This window comes from Mauremys reevesii, linkage group 20 (genome assembly GCF_016161935.1).
Source record: "Mauremys reevesii isolate NIE-2019 linkage group 20, ASM1616193v1, whole genome shotgun sequence".
NCBI lineage: Eukaryota > Metazoa > Chordata > Testudines > Geoemydidae > Mauremys > Mauremys reevesii.
This window is the reverse complement of record NC_052642.1, coordinates 4,463,745-4,483,308: the sequence shown is the minus strand read 5'-3', so window position 1 is coordinate 4,483,308 and position 19,564 is coordinate 4,463,745. Positions and strand designations below refer to the sequence as shown.

Below are 19,564 nucleotides of genomic sequence, written 5' to 3'. Positions count from 1 at the left end.
CATCAGTGGCAGAGTGAAGGCTAGAACACAGGAGTCCTAGCTACCAGGGCAGAGTCCTAGCCATTACTCCACACTGCCGACTCCTGGTCCCTGCCTTGTCCTGAGACAGACCTGGCTCCTCCACAAAGCTTAGCAGAGTTGCTTCACACTGACACCAGAACGCGTAAGTGCAGAATTTGTCCCACTCTATGTAACAGGCTTTCAGCTCTGGGACGACTCCTCCTCTCGCTTCTGGGGTCAGCGAGGAGCGATCCCTGAAGTCCATGGAGCAGGGGAGAGGAGAATCAGGCCCATCTGCTCCGTGACACGGGGAGGCTTTTTGTCCCCCTTTCACACCACACCGTTCCCTTTGGCTGTGGGCGGACGACGTCCTAGCACCCCTAGGCCCCTAGTCAATGACAGCAGAACAGGGGGACAGCGTTACATGGTATCATTCCGTCTACAAAGCCACTACGATTTCCCTGAGCGTCTCAGCTGGGATTTTCCAAGGGAGCAGAGCGCCTGAATCCATGGGATCCGAGTGCCCAACTCCCATCAGACCTTTAGCAAACCCCAGCCTCCTTGCCAGGCTGCAAACACGCCTCCCTGACACTGAATCTCCGACCCGTGCCCGGGCGTCACTCCGCTCTCAAGCACAGCTCGATCCAGGCCAACGCACCTCCGTCATCACAGCCTGGGCTCCTGCGTTCGCGGGCCAGCGCCGCCGGGAGAGCGAGCCCGACCACGAAACACGTGGGGAGCGGAGGGCCGAACGGGGCAGCTCCCACCCTCTGTGCTGACGGCTGAGACTGAACAGGGAGGGGAAGCCGAGGCCTAGGCATGGGGCCAGCGACTTCCTGGCCACACGGAGGGCTGCATTTCAAGCACCTAAGACAGCTCCTTGGAAGAAGGCTTCATTTCACGGCCCCATGAAAATGTAGCCAACCCCTTGCCAGTCTTCTGCAAGTACCATGAGCTAACCCCCCCGCCGAGGGGAGGGCGGGCGGCAGGCCACTGGGAGGAACAAGTAACCCCACCAGCGTAGGGCGGCCCTTCGTCCAAACCACATACAGCGGTTCCGGAGGCCGCTGCTGCCTCTGCACTTAGTAAATCTCCTCAGCAGCCGGAGATGGGACACTAGGCGGGGAGGGCTCTGAGTTACTCCAGAGAATCTTTCCCAGGCGTCTGGCTGGCGGGTCTCGCCCGCATGCTCAGGGTCTAACTGATCACCAGATTTGGGGTCTGAGAAGTTTTCCCCAGGTCAGATTGGCAGAGACCCTGGGGGTTTTCACCTGCCTCTGCAGCCTGGGTTACTTGCTGGATTGAACTAGTCAGGGGATCTCAAACTGGGGGTCAGGACCCCTTAGGGGGTCATGAGGTTATTATATGGGGGGTTCATAGAATCTCAGGGTTGGAAGGAACCTCAGGAAGTATCTAGGCCAACCCCCTGCTCAAAGGGGAACCAATCCCCAGAGAGTTTTTTACCCCAGTTCCCCAAATGGCCCCCTCAAGGATTGACCTCACAACCCTGGGTTTAGCAGGCCAATGCTCAAACCACTGAGCTATCTCTCCACCCCAAACCCTACTTTGCATCCAGCATTTATAATGGTGTTAAATATGTTTAAAGGTGTTTTACATTTATGGGGGGGGGCACACACAGAGGCTTGCTGTGGGAAAGGGGTCACCAGCACAAATGTTTGAGACCCGCCAAACTCGAGTAAATGAGGGATTCTCTGTCACTTGAAATCTTTAAATCACCACTTGAGGATGTCAGTGACTCAGCCAGAGGTTCGGGGTCTGTCACAGGAGTGGGTTGGGGAGGTTCTGAGGTCTGCGATGTGCAGGAGGTCAGACGAGATGATCACGAGGGTCTCTCCTGGCATGGAAGTCTCTGAGTCTGCCCTAAGGAAGCTGTTCCTCTAGCTGTAGAAACGCCTGCTTTTAGCCCTAGAGGTCGTGGGTTCAATCCCTGCAGCTGGCCCACGAAGGGCTGTCCTGGCAGGTTAAAGAGCGGGGCAGGAACAAAATTGGCACCAGGGCAAATCACGTCGCTAACCCTCAGTCGATGGTTTGGAGCAGCCGTCACCATCGCGCCCCGGTATTGAACCCGCGCCCACATGGGGGCTGTCAGCACTGATGAGAGTCGAGGTGTGGTCGCTCATAAAGCCACAAGACTGCACTCAGCACAGGACGCTTTTCCTGGGGCAGCACGCGCAGCACTCGCACGGCGAGGAGGGGGACGGCGGGCGCCTCTGGAGCATGAGAAGAAAGAACCGGCTGGGGGCTGATGCTCTGATTCAAACCAGCACCTGTAATCTGAGTTCCAAGGGGTTCAGGACAGTCAAAGGCATCAGAGGGGTTTAGCTGCCCTTGGAATCCATCGGTATCTGGACACCCAACTCCCTTGGCAGCTTGGAAAATCCCGACCTATGGCTCTGCACTGTGCCCAATGGAGGCCCTGATCCTGCAATCGGATCTGCCTGGGCCGACGGCTGCACCCGCATGGAGTGCTCTGAAATCAACAAGGCTCTGCCCTGTGGATCTCACTGCAGCCCTGGGGCCCAAGGCTGGCAAGACGATTGTCACACAGCAGCTTCACACATGCGCGCATAGGATGTGTCCAGCCCACGACTGACCCCGCTCCACCTCCTGGGGCCCAAGGCTGGCAAGACGATTGTCACACAGCAGCTTCACACACGCGCGCATAGGATGTGTCCAGCCCACGACTGACCCTGCTCCCCCTCCTGGGGCCGGCTACCCTGCTCGGTGACAGAGCCGAGCAGATGGCCCCTTTGTGCCCCCGAGGAGCCACGTGCTTTAGCGAGAAAGGGGATTTTGCACCTCCAGGGAAGCGAGGGGAAGCAGGGATAAACCGCCCTGCCAACGCTGGTCCTGAACTGGGCACACCCGCCCGGCTCCCATCGCTCCCCGTCATCTGCGACTCCGGCGCGTGACAGAGAAGGGAACGCGGAAGAGACCAAATGTCTGGAATGCAGCGACACTGTGGACACGGGCGGCCGGGCTGCATCTGCCCCAGACAGTGGAGACCAGACCTTTGATTTGGTTATGCAGGGCTAATGCAATCACGTCTGCAAAGCGATTCCCTGCTGCTTTCCGAGGGAACGGCTGATACTGGGGAACAGAGCCAGGGGAGACAGCTAGGGACTCAGCGCCACAGATTACAGTTAAGGCAACAAACAGCTGTCCCCTGCACGAGGCTGCTGGAGCCGCCAGCATCTCCCCCCACTGCGTCTGGCCTCCTCATCGTCCTCACATACCCCAGAGCTCTCGGAAAGGCCAAAGCCGCTGGCTAGTGCTGGGTGCAGCCGCCGAGGGGGGCAGGGCAGCGGTGGGCCCTCTGCAGTCCCGGAGCCCCGGGGAAGTGCTGTTTGCAAACCCTGAGCATGCAGCAGCGCCAGTGGAGGGGATGAGAGATGCATGGACACGCTGGGAAAGAAAGGCTGGAGAGAGGCAGGGCCCTGGCTGCAGCCTGGTAAATTTCAAGCCAGGTTCCTTGGGCTAAAGGGATCTCCAGCGTGCCTTGAGAACGCAGCCCAGGGCAGGACAGCCTGGGGGAAACATCACGTTCCAGGAAATGCCTTGAGAGGAGAGGCTCTGCAGAGAAAACTGGAAACACAACCTATGCTGGATCCAGCCAGCCAACAGGCCATGTGCCCGGCCCAGCAGCCTGGAAGCACCTGGATTCTAACCCCAGCTCTGAGCCTGACTCCCACTGTAGGACCTTGGGCAAATCACCCCTCTTGCCTCAGTTTCCCCACCTGTCAAATGGGCTTACTAAGGCTTGCTTGGCTGGAGGGCTACTAGGGTTACCTAGGAAAGCAATCTGAAGATCATACAATTTGTGTGAGCCTTGTTACCAAGGGTGGAGGTGGTGGGTGGCCAGAGAACACATCAGCGTCGGCGCATTCTGCAAACACCTTTGCTCATCTAACCAGCACGACAGCCCTACTGAAAAGCCCAGTGCTTTGGCAGCGCCAATTCCCTGCTTTACGGGAGGCAACGCACGCAACTTCGGGCTTTGTGAGCCACAGTTTAGGCCAGTGCTAAAACTGGCCTTTGCCAGGAGGCCCGAAAGATGGAGACATACGCTCAGCAGTTCGCGCGGTTCCCTGGCTCTCGCGCCGAGGACCCCAGTGCTGAGGACAGCATCCTATTACCCATTATTAGCAAAAGACAAAACTAAATAAAACACCAATGAGACGTGCTGTGCAATGCTCCGGCTCCACAGAAGCAGGGCTTCTGTTTGTTAGCTCCTGAGAGCAATTTACACAAATCATTTAGAACAGGGAGAAGAGGGGGGGGGAAAAAAGGACGTCTTTAAAAACACCTGATGTCTGGACTCTCAGTAAATGGAATTAGCTGGCAAATGCGATAATCCCATTTCATGCTGCAAATGCAGCAGCGGGGGGAGGGGAGGGAAATGATCGGGGAGCCGTGTTTGAATCACGCCCGAATGTCCTCTCGGCACTTCTAGGAGCAGGACCGTCGTTCTGGTACTTCTCCTGGCCCCAGGCCCATCGGCTTCTTTCCCTCCAGGGCTTCAGAGTGTCCCCCAAGCCAGCTGGTGCCAGGCCAGGGTGGGCAGCGGCCGGTTGGCACACAGGGAGCCAGGGATGCTGTAGCCAGAACCAGGCAGGGGCTCCTGGAGTTGCTGGGAGCCTGAGACAGAGCCGGGCAATGCCAGGAGCCAGGCAGAGAGGCCACCCAGAGAGCAGAGCAGGAGTGAGGCACAATTAGGAGGAAGGTGAAGCCAGGATGGGCTCTGCAGGGAGTCACGCCTGCTCCCCAGGCCTCCCTCAATCTTCCCCCCAGCTCTCCCTGTGACCCTAGAGCTCCCCCCGAGGCCTCCCACTGCCCTGCATTCCAGCCCCCCTTTTTCTCGGGACTGGTCTACACTACAGAGTTAGGCTGACATAAGGCAGCTTATGGCAAACTCTCTCTGGAAGCGTCTACACTACAGCCGTGCTCCCGCCGACCTAACCCACCCACCACATCAGCTTCATAACTCCACCACCGCGAGAGGCGCGGGGTTCGGGTCAATGTAGTTACGGCGACGCTTACACTGCCTGTCGGCTGTCAGCCCGGCCCGGGGCTCGCAGCTCCCACCTCCCAGGGCGGATGGAGCAGGGCTGTTTCACAGCAGGGAGCCAACGGCAGTGAACTGGACACTTGTCCCTTCCATGGCTGCTATTATTTCACATCTGGGCTGCGGCTCTCAGACCTGGGGCAGGTGGGGGGCTCGGGCTATAAGCCCCACGGGGCTCTCAGTGCCCCACACTGCCTCACTTCAGTCGCACCACCAGCGGAAGGAAGGTTAGTGTGGACACCAACAGCCGACTTAATTGGTCAACCCAGTTTTGTAGCGTTGATGAGCCTGAGGATGCCAGGAGACCCCCGCCCTTTGTGGAAAGCAGCAGAGCTCTGGCTGCGAAGTCAGTGATGCTCTCTGACCCCGCAGGGAAGCACACAGTAGCCTGGGGCTCAGCCGAGCCCATCACAGCCCCCGGCACTTTGCATCCAGAGAGCTCAATGCCACTTACAGAGGAAGGGGAGTAGATGAACGCACTATGTCCCCCCACACCGGGTTGGCTGACCCCAGCGCTATAATCTCAGTGTGAGAGAGGGGAAATCACAGGTCCAGAGAGAGAGATTTGCCCAACGCCACCCAGCACATCAATGACAGAGCCAAGAACAGAACCCAGATCTTCTGGTTCCCAGTCCAGGGCTCTTTGCACTAAGCCACACTGCCTCCAAAGCCTCAGTATTCTCCTACATGGGTCACCCGCCCGCTGGCAACGACACACAGCAGAGAAATCACAGAATCTCAGGGTTGGAAGGGACCTCAGGAGGTACCTAGTCCAACCCCCTGCTCAAAGCAGGACCAAGCCCCCACACAGATTTTTACCCCAGTTCCCTAAGTGGTCCCCCTCAGGGATTGAACTCACAACCCTGGGTTTAAGCAAGCTAATGCTCAAACCACTGAGCTGTCCTTCCCCCCAGTGTCTGGAAGAGTAATAGATTCATCGATTCCAAAGCCAGAAGAGACCTCTAGATCCCCGAGTCTGACCTCCTGTACGACACAGGTGGGGGAACTGCCCCCCAGGACTGTCCAGACCGGGAAACATCACCACTAACCCTCGGCCAATGCACAGCTAATTAGCAAGGTCAGATCCTGCTCCCACTGAGATCAACGGCACAGTTTCCACTGACACGAGTTGGGGGACTCAGGCCCGTCAGCCCAGGTGCTCAGCTCCCCCCAGGGTCAGGCCCTCAGCGCCTCACGTGGATGACAAAACCCCGTTGCCTGTTAGCCAAGACAAAAGCGTCCCAACGCAGGAGACAGGTGTGTGGAGGAGCGAGGTCTATCTCCGGACATGGCAGGGCAAGGGCAGTTTGATGGGGGGGTCCTGCTCCGGCCGGGAACAGGCAGTGCTGGAAGACGGCCAGGACAGCGGGAGTCACTCACCCCGTCAGGGCAATAGGCTCCGTTTTCCTTGCCCTGGGCAAGGTGAGGGGCGTGGGGAGAGGGACGCAGGGAGGGGTAAGGAGGGCGCGGCTGGGGGTGGGTCTGGGACCAGGAGCGGGTGTGGAGCCGCAGCCGGGCCACAGTCGGGGGCCAGGCCAGTTGCCGTGGCTGGGGGCAGGACTAGAGCAGAGCTGGCAGGTGCTTCCTCCCTGCTCCCCATGGGGGCTGGCCCAGGGGCTGCCATGCCCCCCTGCCCCCGCATGGTCCTCCAGCATGTCCCACAGTTTGGGGACCTCTGATCTATGGGTTTTCTCCTGCTGCCCATCACCGGAGCATCTGGGCACATTCCACTGGCCCCAGTGCACTCCCCAGTGGGCACGCAGCCCCGCTGCCTCCTGAGCGTGGGGGTAAGGGAGAGGGATTTTACTAGTCCTGATCCAGCTCCGTTTGCACAGTCTGATCAACAGCCTCATACTTTGCTCTGAGTCACACAAGCTTGCGGGGGACCCAAGCAGCTGGCTCGAAAAGGCTCTGGGTAAAACTCATCACACATAGCTTTGAACAGCCGCTTGGCAAAGGAAGCAGAACAGCGCGTTTGCAAGATACGCCCCAGTCTGGGCGCAGGCGAAGGGCTGACAGGTCCATCAGTGACACGTCTTGATACTGTAATGAGCCAGAACCCTCGGCCGGTGGGAATCAGTGCCAGCCCATCGACGTCCGGGAAGCTGCACGGATTCACAGCAGCCGGGGATCTGGCCTTAACAGACTTCTCACTTCGAGAGGCTTCCACTCATGACTTCTGCGGGGACAGCAGCGAGCTCAGCCTCTGCGCTGCACACACCAGCTGGGACATCACCCCTCCTCCAGAGTCCAGCGCTGGGACCTGCCACCCGCCCTGGGCTCGGCTCTGCCCGCGCTGCGCAAGACGCCACCGAGAGCATCCGCTCCCGCCGTGCAGTGACGGAGCAGGGGCTCGGGGCTGACTCAGAGCGGCATGTGCCAGCTGCTGAGTCACCCACGCCACCTCTCCCATCACGCCCGGCATTCCCCGGAGGCCTCTCATCCGGCACAGAGCCAGCGTGACAGACGGGATTAGATGGGGGGATGTTCCAAGCTGCAGAACTCCCTTCCCTTCCGATTAATGGCTGCTCCCAGCTCACCTGCACGCTCCTACATTGACACGGCTGTTTGCTGCTGTGAGGAAGTGGGACTGTTCTTAATGTTTCCTCTGAATACGGTGTGGGTGCCTCAGTTTCCCCCATGCATTTCTTAAGTCTCCAGTGTGCATAAACGGCCAACACTCTGTCTCCTGGCAGCAATGGCCGGGGCCCTTCCCCCCTTGCAAGGGGATGCTAAAGGTGAACAAAAAGATCAGGTGACCTCCTGGCCCGGGAAAGGAGCTGAGCAGAGGAGGAGGGGCTGGAGGGGGCTTGGGCAGTTTGGGGCTGGCTGGAGACTAGCAGCGAGGGCAGACGTGGGGGTCTGGCTCACCGCCCCCCAGAATGGACCCGGCTGTGGGGTCCGGTTCTCTGTACCTACAAGCTCTGTTTTAGACCATGTTCCTGTCATCTAATAAACCTCTGTGTTACTGGCTGGCTGAGAGTCACGTCTGACTGCGAAGTGGGGGGGCAGGACCCTGTGGCTTCCCCAGGACCCCACCAGGGCGGACTCGCTGTGGGAAGCGCACGGAGGGGCAGAGGATGCTGAATGCTCCAAGGAGAGACCCAGGAGGTGAAGCCGTGTGAGCTTCTTGCCCTGCAGACAGTCTGCTCCAAGGGCGAGGAGGCTCCCCAGAGTCCTGCCTGGCTTTGTGGGGAGCAGTTCCAGAGCAGCGCCCGGGGACTCCGTGACAGCTGCCCAGCGGTGAGAGGAGCTCCGAGGTGAGGCCAGCCTCACCAGCGAGCCAAGCCCAGCGTCGGTGGGGTCGGGAAGTCCTAGTGCCAATGGCCCTAGCAGGCACCGGGGCCTGGTGCTAATGCCCAGGATCATAGCAAATCCCGCAGAGCCCATGGGATGCTTGCACGACGGACAGAGGAGGGTCTGATTTCAGACACGGTCCTCTCCTGGGCGAACCCGAGGAGTCATAAGAACATAGGACACGGGGCTGGAAGGGGCCTCAGGGGACATCAACTCCAGCCCCGGCTGTTGCAGGCCACCCGGCCAGAAAACCGGACTCCCCCTCAGACCCTCTCTGCTGGGCTAGCACGAGCACGGCAGCCCATGCCGAGCGAGCCCCGGGCTTTACTCCAGCTTGTGCGGGGTGAGACACCGACAGACGTCAGCAGCTCCCAGCAGCCCCCTTCCCGCCGTTCCCGCCGCTCCCTGCTCTGGGGCGTCACGGGCAGGACATGCCACGGGCCGGGTGAGCTGCAGCAGACCCCTGGGGGCAAACCTTGGGCCAAATCCTGAAAGAGACTCAGGGCTCGCAGCTCCCCGGGACTGATGGGAGAGGCAGGATTAGGCCCAGGCACAGCCGGGGATGGAGGCTCCCTAACGAACATGGTCCCTAGACAGACACCCGGGATATGCTCTTTCCCAGGCGTTGGGTTCCCAGCTAACCCCAGGCCCACTCACTGCATCCCACATCCCACCCCTGGAGTCCCAGGAGACATCCCCTGTCCCCAGCTAGGCTCCCTGTGTCACAGCGGGCGAGCCACCCAGCCAGCCGCTAACAAGGAACAAAGCCCAGACCCCCGCTGGGGAGGGGGGCTCCCCGGGGACCGGTCCTCTTTCCCCCGGAGCAAGGCCCCGCTGCCTGCTTGGGGAAGAGCTAGTGAGGAGGTCTGGGGAGACTTCAGCACCCGGAACCGTGATTCAATACTCAGCGGGCGTAAGAACAATCCCCAGAGCCGTGACGCGGTTAGATCCAGGAGGGAAGGGCTCACCCCACCCGGGTTGGCTTAGCAGAGGCGAGACGCTGTTTGCAGCTCAGCAAAGGTCGTTAGCGCTGGCCCGGCCACCAGGGCCAGCCCAAAAGCTGTCACACACAGCCCGGTGCCAGCGTGGCCATGCACCCCCACCCCCAGGTGTCAGTGCCCACCCAAACACAGACACACGCTCACCCCTGGCACGCACACACACAGAGATAACACTAAAACCCACAGCCACACACAGTCTGATGCCCAGGCACCTAAGCAGAGAGAGAACACAAACATCTCCAGAGACCCCCCCCCCCCCCCCCCACGGAATAACACACCTTCCTCAACCCCCGAGAGCCGCCCGGCTGTCTGTGTTCCCACCGCCGCGCCCTGGGAGCTGGGTCTGCCGCGAGATAAGCGCTTCTTACTCTTACACAAGAGCCTTAGAAATGACAGGAGTGACGAACCAGCACAGACGCAGCCCGGGACACAGGATCAGCCGCAGGGATGACGTCTCCCGGAGCCAACCAGTAACTGACTGCGTCTGGCTGTCGATCCTTCCCCACCTACAACTGACCTGCCCGCGCAGAGAGGGGTGTTCCACGCGGATGTCAGAGAGAGCCGACCCCAAACCCCCCTCGGTCACCGGGAACAGTCTTCTCAAGCAGAGGAGAAAGTTCTTACCACTGTCGCCGTTACGCTGATGACGATCAGAATGACCTCCTTGGTCGCATCGTGCTGGGGGCTTACAACCTCCACAGGCCAAACAGGCGAGGAGAAAGAGCCATGAGACGGAGAGCAACTTGCACTGTGGTCTCCTGACTCCCGGGCGAGTGCTCTGTCCGCTAGGCCACGCTGCCTGAGCCTTTCAAATGATGTCATCTGTGCTGATGCTGCCTAGCAGGCCTCGGCAGGCCATGTTGGCTCCCCTCCTTGATGGCTAGTCTATTTAATCTGGAGCCTGTCTGTGTGAGGAGCTCTGCACCAGTGCAACTCTCTTGTGAACAGGCACAATGCAGGTGTCAAACACGACTTATACCAATGTGATCTCAGAGAGGCTTTGCAGGAAGATATGTCCATGACCCAGGCAGAACCAAGGGTTTAGGATTCCCTGACTCCTTCCCCCTTGTGCGACGCCCGGGACCAGTGACACGACAGCTGAGGATCTGGCCCACGGTGAGCAGAATGGCATCGCCCCTGGGCACGCGGACTGATGCCAGCCATGGATGTGCCCAACCTTTCCGAAGCTGAATCTGTATTACCAAGTGCTGCTCAGAAAAAGGAGACAGGCAGGCACCATGGGGATCGCCCCACTGAGCAGGACGGCAGGTGGAAGGGAACGTGACCCGGTAGGAGGCACTGCTCCCAACTTGCTCCGGCTCAGAGGGGAGGAGTTTGTGCCCATCTCCCTCAGCACAAGAGATTGGGTATCGCTCACGCGGAGCCGCCACTCCCACCAGAGCACAATCACCGCGTGCACCACAGGCCTGCAACCGTGAAGCACGGAGCACCCTCGGCTCCCACGGATCTCGGGGAGCAGGGAACCGGACGAGCACGCGAACACAAGCTAATGAGATCCTGGCGGGAGATCCTTGGTACAGGGCACTGGGAGGCCGGTAGTGGAACAGCGCAGCCAATTCGAGTGTCTGCATCATGCAAACGAGGTTGATAAATTGGAAGGGGGACAGAGAATGATTCAAGAGCTGGAAAATAAAAAAAAAAGCCTTCCAGGGAGAGACTGAGCGTGCTTGATCTGATTAGCTTCTCAAACAGGAGTTCAAGAGGTGACCTGATTACAGGGTATCAGTATCTTCGGGGGGAGAAACTACTGGCTCCGAAAGGGCTCTTCAGTGGAGACAGCGAGAACAAGAACCCAGGGCTGGCCATTAAAGCCAGACACGTTCCCTTTGAACTCAGGGCCAGGGGGATTCACAAACTCCCCAGGGAAGTGGCGGATTCGCTCTCTCGCTGTCTCCTGCGTGAGGCGTTTCCGTAAGAGGTGATTTAGCCATACACAAGTTGTAGGGCTCAGTGCAGAGGGAACTGGGTGACAGAGGGGGAGGAAGATAGCTCAGTGGTTTGAGCATTGGCCTGCTAAACCCAGGGTTGTGAGGTCAATCCTTGAGGGGGCCATTTAGGGATCTGGGGCAAAAATCTGTCTGGGGATTGTCTTGCTTTGAGCAGGGGTTGGACTAGACACCTCCTGAGGTCCCTTCCAACCCTGAGATTCTATGATTCTATGACAGGGGATGCCCTGGGCTATACAGGAGATCAGACTAGGTGACCTGATGGTCCCTTCTGATCTTAAACACAATGACCCAGCAGTGGTGGGAGAGGGGTGTCCCTCAGCCTCCCGCAGGATCGAGCCCTGGCTGAGTACTTCAACCATCATAGGCCCACAACCGACTGTACGATCCCGGCGTTAGTACAGGCTGACCGGAGGTGCTGTCACTCCAGGGGCCTGGCCCAGCTCTGCCCCCAATGCTCTGAGGCAGTGTCGGCATGCAGCTAGGAGGCAGACCCAGGCGCACCGCGTGGAAATCTCTAGCCTCCAGCTTATGGAGCGTAGCTAGAAAGCCAGAGCCCAGAGGATGGAGCACAAAGGTGTGTGGGAGTGAGGGTCTGATTCTAGACCCCTCCTGAAGCCGGCAGCCCGGAGCAGCACCAGAGAGGAGGGGGAACGTCCTGCCACGTGCTGTGCCCAGCGTAGCACAGCCCCCCCTGCTCCACACTGGTGTAGACGCACATCAATCCCCAGGCTCTGGGGAACACAGTTCCTCCCCCGGGCAGGTAACATTCGTCTTTGCCGGTAGCATCTGAAGGAGAAAAGACTCTAAATAAATGAGTGAGTGATGGCAACCTGGCAGCCAGCCAGGGCTTTGTGTAAATCTTTAATTACCTGTAGTGTACAGGCAGCTAAATCTCCGTCACGCTCAATGGAGCCCAGCCTGCCGCCGCCTTCGGCAGGTTAAAGAAAGGGCCTGAGAGCGTGACCCCAGGGAGCTTTCATTTCGGGGGAGCGGGCGCCTGGAACGTGCCTGCCAATCGCAAGCAGCTGCCAACTTGGCTCCTTCTCCGCTTGCAGCTCCAGGGGCGAGGGGAGGTCGGAGCCGAGGGTCTGTGCGGCCTTTATTTGGTGAGTTTGTTTCCCAACCAGTATCCAAGGCAACGCGGCGGCTCAGCCAGTCGCCACAAGGCTGGGGATTCTGCCGTTCCCGGGAATTTCACTCCGACCCAGCGGCCTCACCCAGCCGGGCCCACGGATGTAACTGGCAGCCCCCAGGGCAACCTAGGCCATTCCCAGGCCCAGCACCACAAAGGTATTTAACTGTGGCTGCTAGGAGCCTAAACACCTTTGAGGATCTGGCCCTTGGAGCCTGGCAGGATCCGGCCCACGCTCAGGCACCGTTTTCGCCCCAGCGGTGAGCCAGAGCTTCCCTAGATTTCGCCCTCGCCACCGCTAGCCGGGAAGGAGAAGATAAGAAGGTTTCCACTACTAGTAAAGCCGAAGCAGCTGCTGCTGCCATGCTGAACAGCTGGCTAGTCAGTCGCAGCGGAGAGGCAGGGCCCCGGGCCGGGTGAGGAACAGCTGAAGGCTCAGCGAGGACGTCACCCCCCACCCCCACCCTCGGGAGCGCTCCAGCCTCTCCTGCCACCTTTGCGCTGATGCCAGTCCCACAGCCACGCACACCAGCCCGGGGTCGGCTCTCTGCTCCCTGGGCACCCCCACCATGGGAGCAACTCAGAGCGGAATCCGGGCTGGGACTTGGAAGGTTTCTTATCGAAGCCGCGAGCTAGAAATCCCAGGGCCGCAGGGAAAAGGCTGGGTCCCTTTGGGTGCCGGCGATGCACGCAAGGGGCTGCAGGGGACTGCCGGCGAGTCTTCTTCTCATGGCTGGTCCGCAGAGAGGGAACGGCTACTCCGCTAGTCACGCGGGAGAGATCAGGCTGGGGCACAGAAAGCCTTGGAGTCAAACCCTGCTTACAGCCCATGGGACGGGGGGCTGGTCCTTATAGCTACACGATGGGCCGCGTCTTCCTCCTTCTCTTTTTAAAACACTCACTGTCCCACTGTCAGCCACCTCCCATGCACCACCACATGGCAGCCCCGCAAGCTGCCTGCTGCCTCAGTTTCCCCTCTTGGTTCCTCAACAACTCCAAATAGGGGTGTGTCCAATACTACTACTGCCTTCCTGGGGGCTGCTTTATTAGCATGAAATGAACTTGAATTCAAGTCTCTCCCGCCCCAGTCTCACACTGGACACAGACCCTCCACCCATTCAACGCGTTTGGATCGCTCGGGTCACGTACCGGCAGCCTTAAAGCTTAAGCTGGAACTTTTATGAGGGTAGGACTTTAATGCCTTCCCTCCGCCCCCACAAAAGCTGCCTTTCAGGGGCGTGCGGTCGCTAGCTAGCTGGGGTTGCTGTTCTAACAATAAGAGGTTCCGATTACATTAGAGAGACTTTTTCCAGACAGACTTGGTGCTTTCGCTGTACGGGGAGCCAGTGTGTGTGGGAGAGAGGGTGGGAAGGGGACAGTCTCTAATAGCTTCCACATCTTTCCAATTTCATGCTGTATTGGTGATGCGATTACGGGAGATGAAATCAGGTTACACCATGTAAACAGTCAACATTTGATGTTCCCCGACTATTCATCTCTTCGGGTTTTCTTGTGTACATGCAGAATCGGCGATGCCCTTCTGTTCACCAGCCATTTAATCCTGTTTCTGATGTCAAAGGCATAATTCTAGAAGCAGAAAGGGAATTTAAAGAGAAGACACACTAACAGGGCTACTGGTACTGACAGCAGCTGGCTTTGCTGTTTGACGCTCGGCTGGAATTCAAGAGCGTTCTGCACAGATTCGGCCCATTGCAAACTCATTTTCTCCACGCTGCCTCCCTGCATTATGTGCTGGAGGAGCCGGGCGAGGAAGGGAATTAGCATTTTGTCACAATGTGGAGAAGAAAGGCTTTTCAAGGAGCGCTCGGATTAAAAAAGCCTCCCGCCCCGAGTCAGGCCTGTGCAACATGCTACAGAATCCCTAACTAGATCCCAGCGGGGCAGGGACGGATCCTTCAGCGGCCCCCGGCGTGGAGCTGCCGCGGCACGTTGTTGTGACAACCGAAAGCGAGAGCAACGCCTCGCCGCCGCCGCAGCCCGGCAGAGCCCAGATCAAGAGCCGTTCCCAGCGCTGGGAGCTGGCAGTGTAGGCCAGGGCAGGTCAGAACCTGCACTGCAGCCGCCCGATCCCAACACGAGCCAGATCTGGCACTTCCTGCAGCATTTAGCTGGAGACCAGCCATGGGGACCAGCGGAAATTCAAGAGGCTCTCAGCAGTGCCAGGTTCCTGGGAGGCAATCTGAGCCCAGCGCGGAGCGGACGGCTCCGCGGGGCCCGGCTGACGCAGAGAGAAGCAGGAAATAATGGATCCTTTCTGCTTCCAAGTCATACCCGGCGTCTCCTTTGTCCCCGGCCCCCTCGGAGAGCACGGTGAAAGGGAACAGGTGGGCATGCCCGGCACAGCAAAGAGGCACTGACGGGGCAGGAGAAGTGTCCGTGCCAGGGTGTCCCTCAGGATTATTGGGGCCGTGGCTGAAATGCACCGCGCTCCACCCTCCCGGAGCGGCAGGATGGTATCATTAGAACGATAACGACCATTCGTGCTTTGAACTCCTGGCATCTGCAGCTCTCCAAGCCCACCGCAAACAGTAATTAACAGAGGCCTCAGCCCCTCCCCTCCTCCAGGAAATATCACGACACCCATTTTACGCACGTGGCACCACGGTCAAAGTGCCGTCAGAAGCCCCACTCAAGCCAGCTCCCCTTCTCCCGGCAGGAATCAGGCGATAAATGACTTGCCAAAAACAAACCAGCAGCAAAGCTCTTTTCAGTACTGATAGACCCCTGTAACTGAGCGCCTCGTAATCTCTAATGCAGTCAGTCTCCCAGCAACCCAGGGCAGCGCTATTCTCCCCATTGTGCAGCTGGGGAACCTGAGGCCCAGAGGCCCCAAGTCACAGACGCCACCTGTGGCAGAACAGGGCATTGAACGGAGGTCTCCCAAACCACACGCTAGCTCCCTAGCCACTGCGCCAGCCTCCCCTAGCTCCTCCGCTCTAACCACTAAACCCCACTGCCCCCTTCGCCTCAAGAGGGGAGTGTCACAGGTACACACAGGCCGCAGGTGCCCAACTCCCACTGAACGCTGGTACTTTGCATCTTTGCAAATCTCCCCACAGCTGCTCCAGGAGACCCCTTTCTGCTTCTGGAGCGACATCGGGTACGGGTGAGACAAGGCCAGGTGACCGTACAGGGCAAGCAAGGAGCTCTGAACCACTTTCTGTTTTACTCGCCAATTTCTTTTGGACGCCCTTCTTAGAAGCTTAAGAGCCGCCTCAGCTACTGCTCCCCATCCAAGCCACCTCTCAACCCGGTTTCCGACATGCTTCTGAACGGGTTTCGTTTCGTCCGCGCCCCAGAGCTCCTTCCACCCGCCACAGCTGGCAGCCCTTCCCTGCGGCAGCTGCCACCCTCAGCCCAGCAATAAAGAACCATGGCCCGGGGTATATTTATACCACAGGACGGCTGCCCAGAACATGAATCATTTGTGTGCCGGTGTCCCAGCCTGGGTCTTTGCCACACACGGCCTCATGCAGGCTAACCAGCGTGCCTTCCATTCATGGCTGGATGTATAAGAGCCCTGCTGAGCTCGCTGGTCCATCCCCTTCCCACCCATCGGCTCCAGAATTTACAAGACACTTTTCCTCACTCCTCCCACTTCGGACATGTCTCCACTTCGAGCGGCGTGTGTCACTGCACGCCCAGCCGGCCTGGCTACAAACAGCAGGGTAGCCAGCGAGGGACGCCTCAGGTGAGCAGAGTAGCGACCCACACACCTGCACCCCCCCGGGATATGCAGCCTACGTGGCTCTCTACGCATCCAAACTGTGCCTCTCAAGTCTACACGTTTGTTTTTAGCACTGTAGTGTCCCGCTGCCGGAGACTTTCCTCCCTGCAGTAAGAGGCTCCAGCAGCGGGGAAAGGCCCCAGCAGTGGGGGGCTGCCGGAGCCTTTCCCCAGGGCGTGTGGCTACCTGTGTAGTGCCGGTACTCTGCACGCCGCCGTGAGTGTAGACGTGACCTTAGAGAGCAGCATGCGTGTAGATTTCCAGAGGTCCCTGAACAGAGTGGAGCAGGGAGCAAAGTGGACTGAGGGGAGGGATAGCTCAGTGGTTTGAGCGTTGGCCTGCTAAACCCAGGGCTGTGAGTTCAATCCTTGAGGGGGCAATTTGGGGATCTGGGGCAAAAATCTGTCTGCAGATTGGTCCTGTTTTGAGCAGGGAGTTGGACTAGATACCCCCTGAGGTCCCTTCCAACCCTGATATGAACAGGGGAATGACCACAAAGGGGGAGACTTCATGTGCCCAGGGTTTGTTTTTGTAGGGTTGTTTTACTTGGTTGCCTAGCAACCCTTGTTTGGGGGTGGACGAGGAGGGGGTATTCTCATGGTTCAGAAGTGGGGGAGAACAACATGGCAGCTATAAGGTAGGTACAATGTGGGACTCACCACCCTCGTTGCCTTTAACACGCTCCCCAGATTTTGGACTATTTCCAGGATTGACACACCAGATTCAGTCACCCTCTTTCCCCTCAGGTGGCGACCGTGTGCGCCCCCTTCAGGCTGGGCGCTGGCTTTGCAGCGGGAAAGTACAGCCTGGCCGGACAAAGATTTGTGGGGATGAGGCCAAGATGTGCTTGCAAACCGGGCAGCTGCGGCACAACGGCCGCAACCCTTCACACCGCGCACACACATCCCATCTGCCTTTGTGCAGGTGAGGTCGTGTGACTCGTACCTAAACGGCAGCTATTTCTCCCCCACCCCCACACTTCGGTTCGGCAGTAGCTGCTTTTTAAAAAGCGACAGGGTATTGTCACCTAGGAAAATACTGGGCCAGCTCTTCAGCGGGGGTAAATCAGAGCCGCTTCAAAAGAGTCAGGCTGATTTACCCCAGCCAGGGATCTGGCCCATTCTCTCCAATGGTGCGATGCTGATTTACACCAGCTGGGATCTGGCCTGTTGTATCTAAATCTCTCCAACCGTGGCCTTTGAAAGCAAGCGCCCTCCCTGATCGGTTTGTAGGTGGCCAACTTTTTTTGCTTTCCTTGCTGCTGCTTGCCCCGTCCCTTGGTTTCCAGCTGATCACTGCAACGGAGGCAGGATCCTTTGCACAGATTCCAAGGCCAGATGGGACCATGGTGATCACCTACTCTTCCCTCCTGTACCGCAAAAGCCAGAGAATGCCCCGCAAATAACTCCTAGGGCAGGTCTTTTAGAAAAACATCCCCGGAGCCCCACCACAACCCTTGGTAAACGGCTCCAGTGCTTAACGCCTCTCACTGTTACAAATTTACACCTTATTTGCAGCCGGAATTCCTTCAGCTTCCAGCTAGACAAACTCAGAACGGCCTCTGCCCATCGCCAGCTCCAGCCCCCCTGAGCTGCCATGAGCCAAGAAGAATGACAGGGCACCGATACAGCCGGCCACTGAGAGCGACGCACCGGTGCTTCTGAGTCAGCTTCTGACAAGCGGCCCCTGCAGGGGCACGGCTCCGAGGAAGCATGCACCAGTACGATTCTAAGATTAATGTGAACTGGCTGCAGTGCTGCTTCTCACAGGGGTACAGATGGCCACAGACTGAAACATCCCCAAAGCCGGGCTTGCAACTTTGCCGAGGACGTGAGAGAGCTGCCCGAGGGGAACAGGGCCCGGCAGCCTGTCTGCAGAGCAGCCAGCAAGCAGTTTATTTGTCACAAGAATGGAGATGGGGGGACTGATGCCATAATGACGAGTCTGTCTGGAAAATGATGCACTGAATCCCAGCTCCCAGCTGAGCAGAAAACTCCATTCTGGGGAGGCTGTGAGAGTCGGGGGCTTTCTGATGGAGCCTTTCCCTACAAGGGCAGATGCAGCCCAGCTCAGTAGCAATGAACCACAGCTATTACCACCGGGTGGGCCATGAGAACATGGCGATTGAGGGATCGCAAGGGGCCATCTAGCCCTGTAGCCTGCCTCTAACAGTGGGCTGCAGCAGATGTGGCAGAGGAAGATGTCAGAACCCCGCAGGAGGCAGTGATGGGGTAACCTATCCCAAGGGCAGTTTCCTCCTGACCACCAGTTGTTAGAGGTCAGCTCATGCCCTGAAGCATGAGAGTTTTGATCCCTCCCTGAGCTCATTTATTGTGTATTTATTTATCCTTGTAACTCTGGATATTCTCGTTCTCCAAATGAACGGCCGCTCCCTTCCAGGAGACGAAGTGAGTGGGGGGCCGGGCGTGTCTCAGTCCAATTCCCAGGGAATGAACTAGTATCCTCACCACAAGCAGCACGATCTAGATGCCCCTTTGCTGGGTGTCTCAGCAGATGGACTAAATCCTGGAAGGGCCATGGAGACGGAGCATCCATCTCAGCCCTGGAGCTCCAGTGCATTGGGAGATCGCTATGCAGTGCAGACATCCCTTGAGAGGGCTCAGAGTGCAGGGAGCCTAGCCAGGGCAATTCTGGGAAATCCCCACTTTGCCTCTGCATGTTCACAGCCAGGACCATCCAAAGAGAAGAGAAGCAGAGTCCGAGAGAGCTGGGTCCTAACCCGGGTGGGGCTGAACGGACAGGGACTCCGCTCCTGAACAGACCCCAAATGGAAGTGCCAGCCAGCCTGGGGCACCAGGGCACAAGCTTCGCATCGAGGTGCCTGGCAGGGGTCCTCTCCTCCGCTCGGGGACCACAGCACCGAACCCCCCTGCGGCACTGACTCCTGGCTCAACAACGGACCCAGCTCCAGGCCCCAGCTCCGCCCTCCCGCTCGCCCTGAGCGGCGGCCCCCCAGCACCTCAGGGGCACAGCAGCAGCATCTCGACCTCGTGACACAGGTGGCCTCACAGACTCCATCTGATCCCAGCCCGTCCCCCTTCCCTGGGTCTGCTGCTGACTCCCCCAGCAGGAGAGGGGACCGCAGTGCTCAGTTACACGCTCTGCCCTCAGCAGCCCCGTGCGTCCCCAGTGCCGAGCGTGGGCTGCGGCCCTCGAGGGCAGCTGTGCGAGGGGGTGCGGCTCAGGAGCCCCCCAGAGCACCCCCTGCGGCATGGAGCCAGCACCCTCCCTCTTTGGGGTGACGGGGCTGCGCCCTGCTTCTACGGCTCAGGACTGTGCGTTCTCAGCCCCACCCCGAGCTCTCGGCAC

At 58.8% G+C, this 19,564-nt stretch overlaps 1 protein-coding gene across 1 annotated transcript in view; it reads right to left on the bottom strand.

Annotated features, from left to right (window-relative positions):
* Positions 1 to 19,564, bottom strand: part of TMEM132E (transmembrane protein 132E) — a 232,763-nt gene that overhangs the window by 191,728 nt on the left and 21,471 nt on the right. The gene's annotated exons all lie outside the window — the stretch shown is intronic.